Here is a 21,835-nt window from a genome sequence, read left to right as displayed (position 1 = left end):
TGTTGTGTTTCAACCTCCTCATACCACAAAAACAGGGCATTCTATTTTTATATAGTTAAAATTGTCATAAATGTCTTCTTTTAGGTCCAAATTGATTTGCCTGTGACTTTTGTCAAATAGATATAATTCTGTTCACTTGAATCACACAGAAAAGTCTTAATCCATCTTCTATCTGACAACTCTTTAGGTATCTAAGAATTTCTTTCATTACCCTTGTCAGATTGTATTTCCCTTTTGAAATATACACTATCATGTCAACATCTCCTCTTTTGTTAGTGTTGCCATTCATTCATACAGCACATAGTTACTATTCCAATTGATGTGCTAGTACTGGTGATGGAAAGAAAAATAAGATTTTTTCTCTGCACTAAAGGGGGCATTTTGTCTAAAAGGGAACAGCATACTATTGACTTATAGTGGGCTCATTGTCAGCTAAGATCTATAATCTGATCTTCGTTTGTTTCTACAAATAATAGCAGCTATTAAACCCACATCTCACCTATTTTACCCATGCACATAATTCAGTGTGAAGCCCACTGAAAAAGAGATGCTTCGTGGTCTGATAATATTAAATTGTCTTCAATTTGTCAATTCAAAACAACTAGCTTATATTAAATCAGTTATATTCCAAGTACAACTCCCACTCTTAAGACCACCAGTCTAGAGGTAGATGGAGAAATATAAACCAAGAATCACATTATAATGTTATATGTTTTAGAGCAGAGATATGTAATGAATGGTACTGGAATACAGAATAAAAAGCAGAAACTATTTTGCTGTTTGCTATTTCTGAGAAAAGGATTCATTCACAACTGCCCATATGGCACTCTTTTTAAAGACAGTTGGCATATGAGATTTTATTTTTTAAGAACTGGGCTATTTACCTGGGGAAGAGTAGAGGAAGATCTGAATGCTATCATCCAAATAATTGAAAGGCTAATATACAGAGATAGGTATAGATATTTGGCTCTGATTCTCTGAAGAACCCTGACTCATACAGAATGAGAATGCCAAAGTAGACCTAATAAGAGTTTCAGAAAAAGAGAATACAGGTATACTTCAGAGATATCGCAGGTTTCAGATCACCACAATAAAGAAAATGTCACAATAAAGCAAGTCAGAGGCTTTTTGTTTTGTTTCCCATTGTATATAAGTTATGTGTATACTTACTGTAATTTATTAATTGTGCAATACTGTCATGTCTGCAAATATACATATACCTTATTCACAAATATTTTATTACTAAAGAAGGTAACTGTCATCTGAGCTCTCAGTGAGCTATCTTTTTGTTGGTAGAGGGTCTTACCTCTGTTTTGATGGCTACTGACTGATCAGGGTAGTGGCTGCTGAAGATTGGGGTGACTATGGCAATTTCTTCAAATAAGACAACAATGATATTTGCTCCATTTATTGATTCTTCCTCTCATGGAAGATTTCTTTGTAGCATGAGATTCTGTTTGGTAGCATTTTGTATGCAGTGGAACTTCTTTCAAAATCAGAGTCAATCCTTTTAAGCCCTACCACTCCTTTATCAGCCAAGTTTATGTCAAAGTCTAATTCTTTACTACCATTTCAACAGTCTTCATGGCATCTTCACTAGGAGTAGATTCCATCTCAAGAAACCACTTTCTTGGCTGACCCATTAAGACACAACTGCTCATCCATTAACATTTTGTCATGAGATGACAGCCATTCAGTCACAACTTTGGGCTGTAATTCTAGTTCTCTTGCTATTTCCATTACATCTGCAGTTACTTTCTGCACTTAAATCTTGAAGCCTCAAAGTCATCAGTGACGGTTGGAATCAACTTCTTTCAAACTCCTGTTAATGTTGATCATTTGACCTCTTCCCATGAGTCATGAAAGTTCTTAATGGCATCTAGAATGGTAAATCCTTTCCAGAAGGTTTTCAATTTCCTTTACCTCGATCTACCAGAGGCATCACTATCCATAGCAGCCTTACAAAATGTATTTCTTAAATAATGAGACTTAAAAGTTGAAATTACTCCTCACTCTATGGGCTGCAGAATGGATATTGTGTTAGCAGGGATGAAAACACCATTGATCTCATTGTGCATCTCTATCAGAGCTCCTGGATGACCAATTGCATTATCAATGAGCAGTAATATTTTAAAAATCTTTTCTTTTTTCTGAGTACTGGGTCTCAATAGTGGGCAGGCTTAAAATATTCAGTAAACCACGTTGTAAACAGATGTGCTGTCATCCAGGCTTTGTTCTTACATTTATAGAGACAGGCAAAGTAGATTCAACATAATTCTTAACCCCCCTGTGATTTTCGGAATGGTACACAAATATTGGCTTCAGCCTTATGTAAGCAGTTGCCTTAGTCTGTAATAAGAGAGTCAGCCTGTTCTTGGAAACTTTGAAGCCAGGTGTTGACTTATCCTCTATCAAAGTCCTAGATGGCATCTTCTTCCAATAGGAGGCTGTTTCATCTACATTGGAAATCACCTGTTTGATGTGGCCATGTTTATAAATGATGTGAGCTAGATTTTCTGGAGAACTTGCTGTAGCTTCTCCATCAGCACCTGCTGTTTCCTCTTGCACTTTCATGTTATGGAGATGGCTTCTTTCCTTAAACTTCATGAACCAACCTCTGCTAGCTTCCATCTTTCCTTCTGCAGTTCCCTTACTTCTTACCTTCACAGAACTGAAGAGAGTTAGGACATTGTTCTAGATGAGGCTTTGTCTTAAGAGAATGTCGTGGTTGATTTGATCTCTGTCCAGAACACTGAAACTTTCTTCTCATCAGCAATATGGCTATTTCAATTTTTTATCATCTGTGTGTTTACTGGAGTAGCACTTTTAATTTCCTTCAAGCACTTTTTCTCTGGCATTCACAGCTTGGCTAACTGTTTGGTGCAAGAGCCCTAGCTTTTGAGCTATCTCAGCTTTTGAAGCATCTTTCTCCCCAAATTTAATCATTTCTAGCTTTTGACTTAAAGTAGAGATGTGTGACTCTTCCTTTCACTTGAACATTTAGAGGTTATTGTAGGGTTATTAATTGGCTAAATTTCAATATTGTTCTGTCTCAGGGAATAGGGCACCACTGGGGGTGGGGAGAGAGATGGAGAACACCTGGTTGCAGGAGCAGTCAGAAAACACACATTTATGGATTACATTTATTATCTTATATGGCCTGGCTGTGGCATACAAAACAATTAGGATAGTAACATCAAAGATCAGAAATCACCAACCATATGTCTCAATAACAAATATAATAATAATGAGAAGTTTGAAATACTGTTAGAATTACCAAGATGTGACACAGAGGCACAAAGTGAGCAAATGTTGTTAGAAGGGAGCAAGCACACCAGTAGACTTGCTCACTGCAGGGTTACCACAAATACTCAATTTCTACAAAATGCAGTCTGTGAGGTGCCAATAAAGCAAGGTAGGAGAAAATAAGGGATGCCTATTTATAAGATGGGGAAGCAAAAATATTCAAAGGGGATAACAGAAAAGGTGAATAAATCCAAAACTCACTATTTTGAAAAGGCTAATAAAATAAAGTCTATGCAATGCTTGATCAAGTAAGAAAAGAAAAGGCAGAAAAATCATTGATATGTATAAAAGATGACATCATTAAGATATAGTAGAATTTTTTTTTTTTTTTTTTTTTTTTTTTTTTTTTTTTAGCTATTAATGAGGTGCAATCAAAAATGGAGGCTCTAACTGCTAGGATAAATGAGGCAGAAGAAAGAATTAGTGATATAGAAGACCAAATGACAGAGAATAAAGAAGCTGAGCAAAAGAGGGACAAACAGCTACTGGACCATGAGGGGAGAATTCGAGAGATAAGTGACACCATAAGACGAAACAACATTAGAATAATTGGGATTCCAGAAGAAGAAGAAAGTGAGAGGGGAGCAGAAGGTATACTGGAGAGAATTATTGGGGAGAATTTCCCCAATATGGCAAAGGGAACGAGCATCAAAATTCAGGAAGTTCAGAGAATGCCCCTCAAAATCAATAAGAATAGGCCCATACCCCGTCACCTAATAGTAAAATTTACAAGTCTCAATGACAAAGAGAAAATCCTGAAAGCAGCCCGGGAAAAGAAGTCTGTAACATACAATGGTAAAAATATTAGATTGGCAGCTGACTTATCCACAGAGACCTGGCAGGCCAGAAAGAGCTGGCATGATATTTTCAGAGCACTAAACAAGAAAAACATGCAGCCAAGAATACTATATCCAGCTAGGCTATCATTGAAAATAGAAGGAGAGATTAAAAGCTTCCAGGACAAACAACAACTGAAAGAATTTGCAAATACCAAACCAGCTCTACAGGAAATCTTGAAAGGGGTCCTCTAAGCAAAGAGAGAGCCTACAAGTGGTAGATCAGAAAGGAACAGAGACCATATACAGTAACAATCACCTTACAGGCAATACAATGGCACTAAATTCATATCTCTCAATAGTTACCCTGAATGTGAATGGGCTAAATGCCCCTGTCAAAAGACACAGGGTATCAGAATGGATAAAAAAAAAAAAAACCATCTATATGTTGCCTCCAAGAAACACATTTTAAGCCCGAAGACACCTCCAGATTTAAAGTGAGGGGGTGGAAAAGAATTTACCATGCTAATGGACATCAGAAGAAAGCAGGAGTGGCAATCCTTATATCAGATCAATTAGATTTTAAGCCAAAGACTATAATAAGAGATGAGGAAGGACACTATATCATACTCAAAGGGTCTGTCCAACAAGAAGATTTAACAATTTTAAATATCTATGCCCCCAATATGGGAGCAGCCAACTATATAAACCAATTAATAACAAAATCAAAGAAACACATCAACAATAATACAATAATAGTAGGGGACTTTAATACTCCCCTCACTGAAATGGACAGGTCATCCAAGCAAAAGATCAGCAAGGAAATAAAGGCCTTAAATGACATACTGGACCAGATGGACATCACAGATATATTCAGAATATTTCATCCCAAAGCAACAGAATACACATTCTTCTCTAGTGCACATGGAACATTCTCCAGAATAGATCACATCCTCGGTCCTAAATCAGGACTCAACCGGTATCAAAAGATTGGGATCATTCCCTGCATATTTTCAGACCACAATGCTCTAAAGCTAGAACTCAACCACAAAAGGAAGTTTGGAAAGAACCCAAATACATGGAGACTAAACAGTATCCTTCTAAAGAATGAATGGGTCAACCGGGAAATTAAAGAAGAATTGAAAAAAATCATGGAAACAAATGATAATGAAAATACAACGGTTCAAAATCTGTGGGACACAACAAAGGCAGTCCTGAGAGGAAAATATATAGCGGTACAAGCCTTTCTCAAGAAACAAGAAAGGTCTCAGGTACACAACCTAACCCTACACCTAAAGGAGCTGGAGAAAGAACAAGAAAGAAACCTTAAGCCCAGCAGGAGAAGAGAAATCATAAAGATCAGAGCAAAAATCAATGAAATAGAAACCAAAAAAACAATAGAACAAATCAACGAAACTAGGAGCTGGTTCTTTGAAAGAATTAATAAAATTGATAAACCCCTGGCCCGACTTATCAAAAAGAAAAGAGAAAGGACCCAAATAAATAAAATCATGAATGAAAGAGGAGAGATCACAACTAACACCAAAGAAATACAAACTATTATAAGAACATACTATGAGCAACTCTACGGCAATAAATTTGACAATCTGGAAGAAATGGATGCATTCCTAGAAACATATAAACTACCACAACTGAACCAGGAAGAAATAGAAAGCCTGAACAGACCCATAACCAGTAAGGAGATTGAAACAGTCATTAAAAATCTCCAAACAAACAAAAGCCCAGGGCCAGACAGCTTCCCGGGGGAATTCTACCAAACATTTAAAGAAGAACTAATTCCTATTCTCCTGAAACTGTTCCAAAAAATAGAAATGGAAGGAAAACTTCCAAACTCATTTTATGAGGCCAGCATCACCTTGATCCCAAAACCAGACAAGGATCCCACCAAAAAAGAGAGCTATAGACCGATATCCTTGATGAACACAGATGCGAAAATACTCAACAAAATACTAGCCAATAAGATTCAACAGTACATTAAAAAGATTATTCACCACGACCAAGTGGGATTTATTCCAGGGCTGCAAGGTTGGTTCAACATCCTCAAATCAGTCAATGTGATACAACACATCAATAAAAGAAAGAACAAGAACCATATGATACTCTCAATAGATGCTGAAAAAGCATTTGACAAAGTACAACATCCCTTCCTGATCAAAACTCTTCAAAGTGTAGGGATAGAGGGCACATACCTCAATATCATCAAAGCCATCTATGAAAAACCCACCGCAAATATCATTCTCAATGGAGAAAAACTGAAAGCTTTTCCGCTAAGGTCAGGAACACGGCAGGGATGTCCATTATCACCACTGCTATTCAACATCGTACTAGAGGTCCTAGCCTCAGCAATCAGACAACAAAAGGAAATTAAAGGCATCCAAATCGGCAAAGAAGAAGTCAAATTATCACTCTTCGCAGATGATATGATACTATATGTGGAAAACCCAAAAGACTCCACTCCAAAACTGCTAGAACTTATACAGGAATTCAGTAAAGTGTCAGGATATAAAATCAATGCACAGAAATCAGTTGCATTTCTCTACACCAACAGCAAGACAGAAGAAAGAGATATTAAGGAGTCAATCCCATTTACAATTGCATCCAAAACCATAAGATACCTAGGAATAAACCTAACCAAAGAGACACAGAATCTATACTCAGAAAACTATAAAGTACTCATGAAAGAAATTGAGGAAGACACAAAGAAATGGAAAAATGTTCCATGCTCCTGGATTGGAAGAATAAATATTGTGAAAATGTCTATGCTACCTAAAGCAATCTACACATTTAATGCAATTCCTATCAAAGTACCATCCATCTTTTTCAAAGAAATGGAACAAATAATTCTAAAATTTATATGGAACCAGAAAAGACCTCGAATAGCCAAAGGGATATTGAAAAAGAAAGCCAACGTTGGTGGCATCACAATTCCGGACTTCAAGCTCTATTACAAAGCTGTCATCATCAAGACAGCATGGTACTGGCACAAAAACAGACACATAGATCAATGGAACAGAATAGAGAGCCCAGAAATAGACCCTCAAATCTATGGTCAACTAATCTTCGACAAAGCAGGAAAGAATGTCCAATGGAAAAAAGACAGCCTTTTCAATAAATGGTGCTGGGAAAATTGGACAGCCACATGCAGAAAAAATGAAATTGGACCATTTCCTTACACCACACACACAAAAAATAGACTCAAAATGGATGAAGGACCTCAATGTACGAAAGGAATCCATCAAAATCCTTGAGGAGAACACGGGCAGCAACCTCTTCGACCTCTGCCGCAGCAACATCTTCCTAGGAACAACGCAAAAGGCAAGGGAAGCAAGGGAAAAAATGAACTACTGGGATTTCATCAAGATCAAAAGCTTTTGCACAGCAAAGGAAACAGTTAACAAAATCAAAAGACAACTGACAGAATGGGAGAAGATATTTGCAAACGACATATCAGATAAAGGACTAGTGTCCAGAATCTATAAAGAACTTAGCAAACTCAACACCCAAAGAACAAATAATCCAATCAAGAAATGGGCAGAAGACATGAACAGACATTTCTGCAAAGAAGACATCCAGATGGCGAACAGACACATGAAAAAAGTGCTCCATATCACTCGGCATCAGGGAAATACAAATCAAAACCACAATGAGATATCACCTCACACCAGTCAGAATGGCTAAAAATCAACAAGTCAGGAAATGACAGATGCTGGCGAGGATGCGGAGAAAGGGGAACCCTCCTACACTGTTGGTGGGAATGCAAGCTGGTGCAGCCACTCTGGAAAACAGCATGGAGGTTCCTCAAAATGTTGAAAATAGAACTGCCCTATGACCCAGCAATTGCACTATTGGGTATTTACCCTAAAGATACAAATGTAGTGGTCCAAAGGGACACATGCACCCGAATGTTTATAGCAGCAATGTCCACAATAGCCAAACTATGGAAAGAACCTAGATGTCCATCAACAGATGAATGGATCAAGAAGATGTGGTATATATACACAATGGAATACTATGCAGCCATCAAAATAAATGAAGTCTTGCCATTTGTAACAACATGGATGGAACTAGAGCGTATCATGCTTAGCGAAATAAGTCAAGCAGAGAAAGACAACTATCATATGATCTCCCTGATATGAGGAAGTGGTGATGCAACATGAGGGCTTAAGTGGGTAGAAGAAGAATAAATGAAACAAGATGGGATTGGGAGGGAGACAAACCATAAGTGACTCTTGATCTCACAAAACAAACTGAGGTTGCCGGGGGGAGGGGGTTTGGGAGAAGGGGGTGGGATTATGGACATTGGGGAGGGTATGTGATTTGGTGAGTGCTGTGAAGTGTGTAAGCCTGGTGATTCACAGACCTGTACCCCAGGGGATAAAAATATATGTTTATAAAAAATAAAAAATTAAAAAAAAAAAAAGATATAGTAGAAATTTTTGTATCATAAGAGCAATAAATAAACATCTTTAAGCCAACACAAGAAAACTTAGATAAAAATGCATTATTTTTGGAAAAAATAAATGATAAAACTTATATAAGAAGAAATGAAAAAATATTTTTTTTTACCTTTTTTTTTTTTCCCCATTATTCGCTTTGGTGAGGAGAACTAATACATGTTCTAAAGAGAATGACTAAGTTGATAAGCAACGTTTAGTAGTCACTCCTTTCCCTGTCTTGTTCTGTAATTTAACTTGGGATCTGGGGAAGTTATTAGTGAGAATAGGAAGGTATGGAAGTAGTGATGAGAATGGGGGGAAAAATGGAAACAGAGGAAGAGAAGAGGAGAAGGTGAAATAGAAGGCTGAGAGTGAGCTACTTCTTTTTCCAGCGAGAATTATTTTTTGTCCTTCTGTACTAATGTACAGCACCCTGAAGCATCCCTCCCTCCATTTCTACTCACCCTTCTTCGAATCCCTTCTGTTCACTTATCTTCTACCTTCCCAGAAGTAGAAACTGTAGGCAATAGTTGAATGGTATGTAACAGGGAGAATTCTGTTTATAATGAGGGAGTCTAGATACTTATTGTAAATAAATTTTAATATAAAATATATTTGATTTCAAATAAACTATAAATAGAATTTCAGTCACCTTGGCAGTGAGTATATTTGAGAGATTTTAATAGAAACGAATGGAACTTAAGCCACCAATTCTAACCTCTTGGGCAATGGCGTGCTCCTAATTACGAAAGTAGCTTCCTGACTGATCTGGCTCCACTGGGTTTTATTTTTGTAACTATTTCATTCACACCAAGGTAAATCCCTTTTAGTTTTCAAACTCCAAGCCTACAGAGAAAACTACTGATCATTTTTCCCTTCTCCCTCTTCTTCCTATGCTGTCCGGTAACCTGAATTTCCCATTTTATTTGGATTAGCTGAAATATTCCCCCTCTATAGTTTCACTTCCTTAAAACTGTGAACATTTCAGCAAATGAATCCCAAATACTCATTTTATCTACATTACTTAATATAAGCACGTAAGACCTACCTTTTGGACAAAATTACATGAATGTTATTTTGCTATAAATCTGTTGCTGTCTATTGTCTTAAAGTCTCAGTGTTTTTGTGTCTTGTTGCCATCGTGTAAAAAAAATATGAATTACATCTCATACCTTCTTTAGTTCAATTTAGCTGATCTGATTTTCAGAGGAATTGCTGAAAATTAGCTTTTCAAACTGCTTACCAGTTTTCTAAGATGATCCAGTCATTCTGGCCTATTCAGCACTAGGGTAACCTTCCATCACTGTCTCTTGGGTGTGTGATCTCATCACATTTAAATAATTGTAATTAGGAAAAGAAATTCAGTTGGTGGTTTCACTTACTATTTAAAAACAATCATGTGATTTTTTCATTCACCTTTCTGTTAAAATGTGGTCCAGTCTATAAAAACAGGTCCTGCTGCTTTTGAATCAGATTAATTTTAGAAACACTGTCACCTGGTGGTATATTCAAGTGATTGCACTTGGCTTTTCCTCAAGTTTTTTCAGTGTCCATGTCTACAGGAGAAATGAATCAACCTCTAAAAACCTAAAGAAAACATCTTAATTTACCAAGTGTGGTTTGGAGTGAGAACTACACAGACCCTTTCCATCATACTTTTCAAAGACTTTAATTCAAAGATCGTTCCTCATCCTGAAAAGTCCAACCTAGTATTTGGAGATCCTTTGTGTCTATCCTCGCTATGTCTTTAATCCCATGTATTTGTAACATGTAGAAACTTGAAGAAATCTTGGGAATGTTTTGGGCCGATAAAACCATCTCTCTTTTATTGTGCCTCTTTGCTTATTTGTGAAAAGTGGAACATATATTCCATAAAAACACAGGCAAGATACTGTACCCCAAAGAAAGCTCTGTCTGCAGGCACAATGCTCTTCTCTCTATACTCTATACAATGCACACCTGCTGAGAGAACAGGAAACAGTGTTGTCTCTTGCTACATCTTCCCTGTTCTTCCAAATATAGGAACCGTGAGAAGCATTATAGGTCTAAAAATATGTCTCATACGTTCTGTAATAAATTGGTCTGGATTGACCTTTAGGGAGAATTATAAAGGTGTATAAGTTGACAGTGAATGACTTCCGCAATACAGCTGTACCTAAAATCCTGCAGCATACATTTGGCAATTAGCTAGCTTATTTGATCAATGAAAATGGCAAAGCCATATATTTCATCCTTCATGTCTGCTCTGAGGGTGAAGAGAGAGTTAAGCTTTTTGAAGATAGACTCTATCTTTACCTTATGCTACGAGATTTGCTTAGGGCATTTAAAATAGCCATTTGCCATCTTCTTTGATACATGATGAAGGACTCCAGGTTGGCCTCAGAATTCTCAGTCCACCGATCGGAGAAGAATCGTGTTTAATATCAGAACTAAATATTTTTGTAGTCTTGAATGCTTCTGATCAAAGTAAGTTTAAATGTGAACAGTTATCCTTTGAAAATTGGGCCCTGATATCTGGCCATGTTTGTGATGGTGGCAGCGTAAGAGTCGCACTTTTTGTGAGATTTACTGGGTGAAACTGAAGATACTACAACTTCCTTTGAGTCTTCAGCCCACAAGAATATTGGCAAGTCACTACTGCCTTCCACAGCAGGAGTATGAGCAGATTCCTCAGGTCAAGTTTCCCAGGACATTGAAGACCCTCCTGAAAATGTATATTATACACACACATACACACACACGTAATGATCATGATGATATATTTTCAGTTAACAGTGCAAACGTCTAAATGACTGTTAAGATCAGAATAGTCTTTAGTGGATTCTCATTCAAATGACTCAACAAATTGCCTTGGCTGCTATCTGCCTATGAAATCTCCAATTTTAACCCAAACCAACATGAAAAAAGACGCAATTGCATAAGTTTAGCCTTCAGAAGCCAGAGACATTACTCTCTAGCATATCTCTTTAGCAAGGCATAGAATTAAATTAAATAAAAAGCAAGAACCTATTGATTTTTCTATAAATGAAATACTTTCTTCTGTGGATGTTTTATTCTCTCTTTGTGAGTCATTCCTGCTCATTGCTGCATCTGCTTCCTGCCTGAAACCCATGTCACAGTTCTGATTTTTGTTTCTCCCAAAATTTGAGCAAGAGTTGTTACACTATCTCCCTGAAAATCATCTTTAGCAATCTCACTGGTGTGGGGCTGTATCTTTTAGAATAGAGACCAATTGTATCAATTTTTATGAAATTAGTAAATGTAGGTTAACTTTTTTTGTCTATTTATAAAATACTTTATTTCTGTTATTTCCCTTGTATTGTTTGAAAGTGAAGGTAGATGCCAAATATTATATTTGAAAAAAACAAATCCACAACTGGCTGAAAGAGAAACTCTTGAGGATATGGATTATATTTCATTTATCTTTGTATTTACCAAAAACAATTGCTACAGAATAGGAGCCCAGTGAATGTCTACTGAATGACTTAAAGCCTTACAATCTTTAGCCTATGTGAAATAATAATTTGCCAGCTCTGTTAGAATAACTTGATCCTCCATAACCTTGGGACTCAAAGTGTGGTCCTTGCTCATTATCAGAACTTGTTAGAAATACAGACCCTCAGGTCCTACCACTGATTGGAAATCCACATTCTGACAAGAGCCCCCAGGTTTTTCATATGTGAAAACACTGCTTCTCTATATGTCTATTCCTTTATTAGGATGGTCAGGCTTTATTTTCCTAAGCTGTTGTCCTATGAATGTATTTCTCAGTTCTATGTTGATTCCTGTGGGGGTATTTCACTGAAAAGGACAGAGAGGATCTGTTTATATCTATTGCCCGTGGACACAAATGTGCCCTCCCCACTCTTGTGGGTATACTTTATACTTTATAAGGGCATCATTATCTACGTTAATATGAGAAAGATCGTCTCTACATAAAACACAATGGTCTCCTTTGTAGAATATAGAATATTTTATAAGTATTCAAGATTTTTCTGTCCTGTATCACATTCTTCTGAAGATTAATCAGTAATTCCAAAATTAATTGATTAGCTGGGGCAGCTATAAAAAATTCAGTTTAAAACTTGCCATATAAAGGGTACCTGGGTGGCTTAGTCGGTTAAGCATCTGCCTTCAATTCTGGTCATGATCCTGGAGTCCTGGGATCCCACACTGGGATCTCTGCTCAGCCGAGAGTCTGTTTCTCCTTTGTCTCTCACCCTGCTTGTGCTCTCTCTCTCAATAAATAAATAAAATCTTAAAAAAAAAAAAAGAACTCGTCATATATATATTTAGTATAGAGGACTGACCATTTATTCTTTTTAAAAAAGATTTATTTACTTATTTGAGAGAAAGAGAGAGAGAGAAAGAGAGAGAGCAGTGTGGGGGAGGAACCAAGGGAGAGTCTTAAGCTAAATGCAGAGTCCAAGGGAGGGGCTCAGTCTCATGATCCTGTGGTCATGACCCTGAGATCACAACCTGAACCAAAACCGAGACCTGATGCCTTTAAATGACTGTGCCACCCAGGCACCCCAAGGACCAACTATTCCCCTTTTTTTTTTTAATTAACATATAATGTATTACTTGTTTCAGGGCTATAGGTCTGTGATTCATTAGTCTTACACAATTCACAGCACTCACCATAGCACATACCCTCCCCAGTGTCCATCACCCAGCCGCCCCATCCGTCTCCCCTGCTCCTTCCCCTCTAGCCACCCTCAGTTTGTTTCCTGAGATTAAGAGTCTCTTATGGTTTGTCTCCCTCTCTGGTTTCATCTTGTTTCATTTTTCCCTCCCTTCCTCTATGATCCTCTGTCTTGTTTATCAAATTCTTTATATCCGTGAAATCAATGGGTAATTGTCTTTCTCTGATTGACTTATTTCACTTAGCATAATACCTGCTAGTACCATCCACATTTTTGCAAGATTTCAATTTTTTGATGGCTGCATATTGTTCCATCATATATAAATATATACCGCATCTTCTTTATCCATTCATCTGTTGATGGATGCCTGTGCTCTTTCCATAGTTTGGCTATTGTGGACATTGCTGCTATAAACATTCGGGTGCACATGCCCCTTCGGATCACTACATTTATATCTTTGGGGTAAATACCCAGTAGTGTGATTGCTAGGTCATAGGGTAGATCTGTTTTCAACTTTTTTTTTTTTTTTTTTTTTTTTTTTTTGAGGAGCTTCCATACTGTTTTCCCAGAGTGGCTGAACCAGCTTGCATTTCCACTAACAGTATAGGAAGGTTTCCCTTTCTCTATATCCTTGCCAACACATGTCGTTTCCTGACTTGTTAATTTTAGCCATTCTGACTGGTGTGAGGTGATATCTCATTGAGGTTTTGATTTGTATTTCCCTGATGCCAAGTGATGTTGAGCACTTTTTCATGTGTCTGTTGGCCATTTGGATGTCTTCTTTGCAGAAATGTCTGTTCATGTCCTCTGCCCATTTCTTGATTGGATGCTTTGTTCTTTGTGTGTTGAGTTTGGTAAGTTCTTTATAGACCTTGGATCTGATATGTCACGTGCAAATATCTTCTCCCATTCTGTCAGTTGTCTTTTGGTTTCGTTGACTGTTTCTTTTGCTGTGAAAAAGCTTTTGATCTTGATTAAATCCCAATAATTCATTTTTGGCCTTGCTTCCCCTGCCTTTGGCGATGTTTCTAGGAAGAAGTTGCTGTGGCTGAGGTCAAAGAGGTTGCTGCCTGTGTTCTCCTCAAGGATTTTGATGTACTTCTATCTCACATTGAGGTCTTTCATCCATTTTGAGTCTATTTTTGTGTGTGGTGTAAGGAAATGGTCCAGTTTCATTCTTCTGCATGTGGCTGTCCAATTTTCCAAACACCATTTGTTGAAGAGACTGTCTTTTTTTCCATTGGATGTTCTTTCCTGCTTTGTTGAAGATTACTTGACCATAGAATTGAGGGTCTATTTCTGAGCTCTCTATTCTGTCCCATTCATTTCTGTGTCTGTTTTTGTTGCCAGCACCATACTGTCTTGATGATGACAGCTTTGTAATAGAGCTTAAAGTCCATAATTGTGATGCCACCAGCTTTGGTTTTCTTTTTCAACATTCCTCTGGCTACTCAGGGTCTTTTCTAGTTGATACAAATTTTAGGATTATTTGTTCCATTTCTTTGAAAAAAGTTGATGGTATTTTGAGAGAGATTACATTAAATGTGTAGATTGCTTTAGGTAGCATAGACATTTTCACAATATTTGTTCTTCCAATCCATGAGCATGGAACATTTTTCCATTTCTTTGTGTCTTCCTCAATTTCTTTCATGAGTATTCTATAGTTTTCTGAGTACAGGTTTTTTGCCTCTTTGATCAGGTTTATTTCTAGGTTTCTTATGGTTTTGGGTGCGATTGTAAATGGGATCAACTCCTTAATTTCTCTTTCTTCTGTCTTGTTGTTGATGTATAGAAATGAAACTAATTTCTTTGCATTGATTTTATATCCTGACACTTTACTGAATTCCTGTATGAGTTCTAGCAGTTTTAGAATGGAGTCTTTTGAGTTTCCCACATAAAGTATCATATCATCTGCAAAGAGTGAGAGTTTGACTTCTTCTTTGTTGATTCGGATGCCTTTTATTTCTTTTTGTTGTCTGATTGTTGAGACTAGGAATTCTAGTACTATGTTGAAGAGCAGTGGTAATAATGGACATCCCTACCATGCTCCTGACCTTAGGGGAAAAGCTCTCAGTTTTTCTCCATTGAGAATGATACTCTCTGTGGGTTTTTCATAGATGACTTTTATGATATTAAGGTATATACTCTCTATCCCTACATTGTGAAGAGTTCTGATCAAGAAAGGATCCTATACTTTGCCAACTGTTTTTTTTCTGCATCTATTGAGAGTATCATATGGTTCTTGTTCTTTCATTATTAATGTATTGTATCACATTGATTGATTTGCAGATGTTGAACCAAACTTGCAGCCTAGGAATAAATCCCACTTGGTCATAGTGAATAATCCTTTTAATGTACTGCTGGATCCAATTGGCTAGTATTTTGGTGAGAATTTTTGCATCCATCTTCATCAGGGATTTTGGCCTATCATTCTCCTTTTTGACAGGGTCTTTGATTCTGGGATCAAGGTAATGCTGGCCTCGTAAAATGAGTTTGGAAGTTTTCCTTCCATTTCTATTTTTTGGAACAGTTTCAGGAGAATAGGTATTAATTCTTCTTTAAATGTTTGGTAGAATTCCCCTGGGAAGCTGTCTGGCCCTGGGCTCTTGTTGGTTGGGAGATTTTTGATGACTGCGTTAATCTCCTTCCTGGTTATGGGTCTGTTCAGGTTTTCTATTTCTTCCTGGTTCAGTTTTGTTAGTTTATATGTCTCTAGGAATGCATCCATTTCTTCCAGATTGTCTTATTTGCTGGCATATAGTTGTTCATAATATGTTCTTATAATTGTTTGTATTTCTTTGGTGTGGGTTGTGATCCTTCCTCTTTCACTGATGATTTGCTTAATGTGGGTCCTTTTTCTTTTCTTTTTGATAAGTCTGGCCAGGGGTTTATCAATCTTATTAATTCTTTCAAAGAACTGGCTCCTACTCTTGTTGATCTGTTCTACTGTTCTTTTAGTTTCTGGTTCATTGATTTCTGCTCTAATCTTTATTATTTCTCTTCTCCTGCTGGGTATAGGCTTTATTTGTTCATCTTTCTCTAGTTCCTTTAAGTGTAGGGTTAAGTTGTGTATTTGAGACCTTTCTTGTTTCTTGAGAAAAGGACTATTTCTTAGAGGATGTATATTTACATCATTGGAAGGATGAGAAAAGTAACTAGTGCCCATAGTTTCTTGATTCCCGTGCTATTAGCCAAATTTGTATACTTGTGGTTAGTCTTAGAAATATATATTATTTTCAAATAAAATGTGTATTATTTGTTTAAAAAAAAGAAATACCTTTAGTATATTTTAATTAATTATATTGAATATCTATAAACAACTGTACTGAGTTCAGTAGCCTGTTCAAAGATAATATCTAAAATCCTCAAAATGTAATCTTATTTAGAATAAGGAACTTTGTAGATATAAGTAAGACAAGGATCTCCAAATGAGGTTATTTTAGATTAGGGAAGAGGCTGAGTCTAATGAGGAATGTGTCTGTAAAAGACTGAAGAGAAGACAGCAAAAGACAAAGGGATGGAGGCTACACAAAAAAGAGAGCAGAGATTAGAGTAAAACCTAATTCTCTGTAAAACCAAAGAATACCAACAATTGCCAGCAATCACCAGAAGTTGGAAGAAGCTGGAAAGGATTCTCCTGGGGCCTTTGCAGCTTTGCTGACACCTGGATTTTGGACATTCGGCCTTCAGAACTGTGAGAAAAAAAAAATGTTGTTTTAAGCTACTGAATTTGTCATAACTTACTACAGGAACCATGGGAAATTGATATAATAGGCTAAATAAGTTAATTGTTTGGTGATATACTGACCAAGTGGCTTTGACATTATAACGTCCCTGCCCAACGTCGTAACACCCCTACTTTGATATCATCTTCTGATTCTGTTTCTGCATGTGTAGAGGCATAGACATATACAGGAGGCAAGACACATCCAAAGGTGGATAAAGATTGATAAAACAATAATAGTGGACAAGAAGAAATGATACTGCCAGGAATGGGAAAATTGGCAGGGAAAGAGAAAGGCAAAGAAAGATTTTTAAAGCAAGTTTTGAAACTGTAAGGCAGAGATTTAAAAGAAACAAAGATCTAGAACAACTGTGTTTATAAAGGGCCATAACCTTTGGATGATGATACTCCCATTACATAAAGAAATTCTTAAATTGCCTTTACCCTGTAATTCAACAATCACAGTTTAATGGGGGCCAGGGAGAAGAGAGGAGGCTTTGGAGTTATTACAGTTATAACATTGTATTCTGTTATTATCTCCAGACTGACTTCTGTGTATGTGTAATTGCATTGCATGTGTGTGTGTGACTAATAGGGAGGGTTTGGAAACACACTCTTACCTTCTAGGATGTGTGCCCTGAGCTCTTTCACAACTAGTGTGGACAGAGCAATAGTCATTCATCTGGCTGAATGAATACTTGTGCAATATATTCTACGCATGCTCTGATCCCTTGCCAAAGCTGCATGATCCAATAGGGTGTTAAAACTATTGATATATTAGGTGTGTGAAAGAAATGGGTGGTTTTTAAATAGTTTGTTCCATCTGTGTCACTAATGTGGGTCTTGCCACCTTGTAGCCTCACAAATCAATATCCAAATTCAATGACAAACTCTTTCAAAAACATAACTCATTAAGCTTTAGTGCTACTTAAGACAAGGACCTTGCCTGTGTGAGGCCATCAAACACCGATATTGACTCTCTAGGACATTTTTAAGGCTATTTATATCACAATAAAGGCTCTTTATTAGCCTCATCAATCAGAACAGTGCAAATTCCACCCTGGAATCCATTCTGCCGGAGCCTGTGGAACGGGGAAGGGTGAGAAATTATGGGATGCATTATCTTCAATCTCATTTGAAACATCCTAATTGAAACAATGGACAAGCACAGTTTATTGCTTATAAAATAAATGAAGGAGGTACCACTACTGTAATAATGAAAGTTTGGGCTTGTGGTTGTTTTTCCTCTACTTGACAGAGAGTTGGTAGTCAGCCAGCAGAGAGATTCCTGGTTTCCACAGTCAGAGACACTGTGCATCTGTCATTTGTCCGAGATGAATTCACTGGCCATGCAATAGGGCTGCGCGGCTTGTAACACAGGCCTAGGCTGATGGTTCCTGTCACCTGTGACTTGGCAAGTTATACCACCTTTCACTGGGTCAAGGAAATGCTATCCCAGCATAGTTAATGGTCCATTCTGAGGAGTTAGACAAGATCGGGTTCAAATTCTATCTGGCTTATCTGAGCCAAATTTTTTTCATGAAAAACAAGGGACGTGCATTGTAGGATTGGTGTGAAAATTAACAGAGATAATACCCTGTGCATAGTAAGCACTTGAGAAATGCTTTCTAGTAACAGCATTCGTTGAGACAGGTTCTCACTTCCGTTTGGGTCTCTAGGACAGGCATGAAAGGATGACACTGGTGGTGATGTTCATGAGACGAAGAGCACCAGTTTTAACATCAGACAGAATTGGATTTGATTCCTAGCTCTGTCATACATGAACTGTGAGTTCTTGGCTGATAAACATATTTTCTCTGGGTCTTATTTCCCTAAGTTGTGAAATGGTTACGAACATAATAATGCCACCCTGTCAAAGCTGTTGTGAAGACCAAATGAAAAATACATGCTGGTAATGTATGTTGAGTGCTTTCTCTATGCCTTTAGTGCCTCAACATTCCATAAATAACTTTTTATATGATTATCGAGAGCCTGGCAAAATTTTAGAAAGAAATATCTATGTGCACACCCAGAGAATTATTTAATTTCATAGATTTTATACATTTACTTAACAAATATTTATTGTCTCTTACAGCTAGACAGTGGGGATACAGAAGAGAACAAGACTGTAAACTCTTTGCTTATAGATCTTGTGATCTGCCTGGGGAAGATGGATTTGTACCGTATAAAATAACTAATAGGGGGTAATATGAAGGAGAGTGATGGGGAATGGGAAAAGGTGATTGGTCAGCACTGGCCACTCTCCAACAGTGCATTTTGGACTAGGAAAGAATAAGCAATGCAAATATAGAAAGGAAAGATGAACACATTTTAGTCCAAAGTTAAAGTTAACATTACAGGATGACTCAAGAAAGTATATTTGGAGAGGCACATATCCTAAGGCCAAAATAAACCATGAAATGATTCATTGAATCATACCCACTCATTAATTATTACTCCATTGAAATTTTGGTTGTTGTTATTCCAGTTGAACAGAAATAAAAGTGCTAAACTGCTGTAAGAGAGGTAAGGGAGAGAACTAAGGGAAGAAAGGAGAGAGGAAGAATAGGGGACCATTGTAGAAATACCAAAATGATACAAAATATTGCCCAAGGCTCTATTTCTCTTAAAAATTTGGGGACTTTGGCAGTCATGAGAAGTTCATGAGAAACAAGTTATGTACTGGAAGATTGTATTCTCCTTTTTTTTATTCTTTTTTTTTTTAAAGATTTTATTTATTTATTTGACAAACAGAGATCACAAGTAGGCAGAGAGGCAGGCAGAGAGAGGGGGGGTAAGCAGGCTCCCTGCTGAGCAGAGAACCCGATGCGGGGCTCCATCCCAGGACCCTGGGATCATGACCCGAGCCGAAGGCAGAGGCTTTAACCCACTGAGCCACCCAGGCGCCCCTATATTCTCCTTTTTTGTTCAAGTCCTTATATTCCCTATTTCACAAAAGAAATATGAACAAGTGTGTCTTTTTACAAATAATCCATCAGGAGGCGCCTGGGTGGTTCAGTCGTTAGGTGTCTCTCTTCTGCTCAGGTCATGATGCTAGAACCCTGGGATGGAGCCCCGAATCAGACTCCCTGCTCAGTGGGAATCTGCTTCTCCCTCTTCCACCCTACCCCCCGGCTTGTGTACCCTCTCTCACTCTGTCAAATAAGTAAAAAAATCTTTAAAAAACAAAGAAACCCCAAATAATGAATCAAGTGTGCAGCAGGGAGGTGAAGACATTGTGACCTTTTGCATTCTTTTCAACCTGATTCTTTGTTGCCAAGTGGTGCTGGTTAGGGCTTATCACAGCTACTGGGTGTCCTGTGGGGAATGATAAATGTTAGCAAGTTAAAGATGCTTGCTGGTCAAGGCCCCAAAGATTTGAACTATTTTGTTTATTATATAGCTCTATTGGTAACTTGCTATTGAGCTACAAAGGATTAGAGCAGGAGTTCTTGATACATGAGCAATAGTTGTTCAAAGCGATTCTTGTACTTGAAAATGTGGGAACTACTTGTATAGGACTCAGTCTCTGATGACCTGTTTGGCTTTGTTTATAGGGTGGGTTCATCATTAAGGAATTTTTGGTTACAAGACACAGAATACTTAAACTGACCAGCAGTGAGGGAGTTCATTGGTTCACAAAAGTGAGAAACACAGTGGAAGGTTTAGCCACAATTATCAGTTGACTACGTTTTCTATGCCCTGCTTTACTTACTTTCTTGTTAACTGTACTCCTGAATAGGTTCTTTACTCATACAGAGATAAGGTTCTTTTTTCATATAGCTAACTTATGATAGCTGTAGAGCACCAGACCTTGTATCGCCTACGTGATGAATCCTTTGGGGGAAGAGCAAGCCTGACTTCCCAGCAGTCAGTTAAAATCCCAAACCACCTCATTCCATCTTACTGGTTCTGACTGACTCACATTCCTGTATCTGAACCAGTAATTGATCCAGTGCTTGACCTAGCCCTCCGTACCATCCCTGCTGTTAGCCATGGGTCTCAACCAGCCTACCAAGGTGGAGAGATAAATGTGTGTATCATTAAAAGGATCCTTAAGTAAAGGTAAATGAAGCCTGAGTGACTTAAGAACAATATGTATTCTTTACAGCAAGACTGACTAAAAGAAGTAGAAGGATTTGAAGAGGAAAGAGGAGGATACTGGAGAAGAGGCAAAGAGGAGGAGTATCTACACAGACATGATTTGTGCTTAGAAATATGTTTAGGGGCACCTGGGTGGCTCAGTGGGTTAAAGCCTCTGCCTTTGGCTCAGGTCATGGTCTCAGGGTCCTGGGATGGAGCCCCGAGTCGGACTCCTTGCTCAGCGGGGAGCCTGCTTCCTCCTCTCTCTCTGTCTGCCTCTCTGCCTACTTGTGATCTCTCTGTCAAATAAATAAATAAAATCTTAAAAAAAAAAAAGAATATGGGGCTACTGTTTGGGGGTTGGTGTCCCAAATACAGTGAATATTGAAAATGGGATTGATAACCCAATAGCTCTAATTATCCTTCAGATAAACACCTAGAATCTAGAGTCCAGTACATCCCTCAAGGCTTTAGTTTCTACTGGGCTGTCCCTAAGAAAGAGATACCATATCCATGCTGGAATACATGCATCCCTAGGGCAGGTCAGGCAGAAAAAATATTATTTCCATGGAAACCTTGCATATACTTACGTGAGCACATCCCCACCTGGCTTTTGTCCTTCTAGTGACTAATGAGCCAAATGAGGCAATTTCTGCTGTGGCCACTGGAAACAGGGCTTGCTTCATTAACACCATATCGTGATAGTAGGATTATAGAAAAAAGGGTTTGAGCTTTCTTTAGGAAAAGCGATTTTCTACTGGGCCCTTGCCAAAGGTCGTACTGACTATGTTTGGAGACAAGCTGGGCCATACCCTTCACATAACTGCTGTGTGCTTTGTGGCC

The 21,835-nt window shown here is 37.8% G+C and overlaps 1 protein-coding gene and 1 pseudogene across 3 annotated transcripts in view; one reads left to right on the top strand and one right to left on the bottom strand.

Annotated features, from left to right (window-relative positions):
- The window catches only part of LOC101685818 (limbic system associated membrane protein), a 663,791-nt gene that overhangs the window by 297,015 nt on the left and 344,941 nt on the right, over positions 1 to 21,835 (top strand). The gene's annotated exons all lie outside the window — the stretch shown is intronic.
- Positions 1,243 to 21,687, bottom strand: LOC123394530 (annotated as a pseudogene).

The sequence above is a fragment of the Mustela putorius genome, unplaced genomic scaffold, assembly GCF_011764305.1.
Source record: "Mustela putorius furo isolate JIRA1106 unplaced genomic scaffold, ASM1176430v1.1 tig00003834_pilon_pilon_pilon, whole genome shotgun sequence".
NCBI classification, from domain to species: domain Eukaryota; kingdom Metazoa; phylum Chordata; class Mammalia; order Carnivora; family Mustelidae; genus Mustela; species Mustela putorius.
The sequence above is the reverse complement of the archived record's forward strand: the minus strand, read 5'-3'. Positions and strand labels throughout refer to the sequence as shown.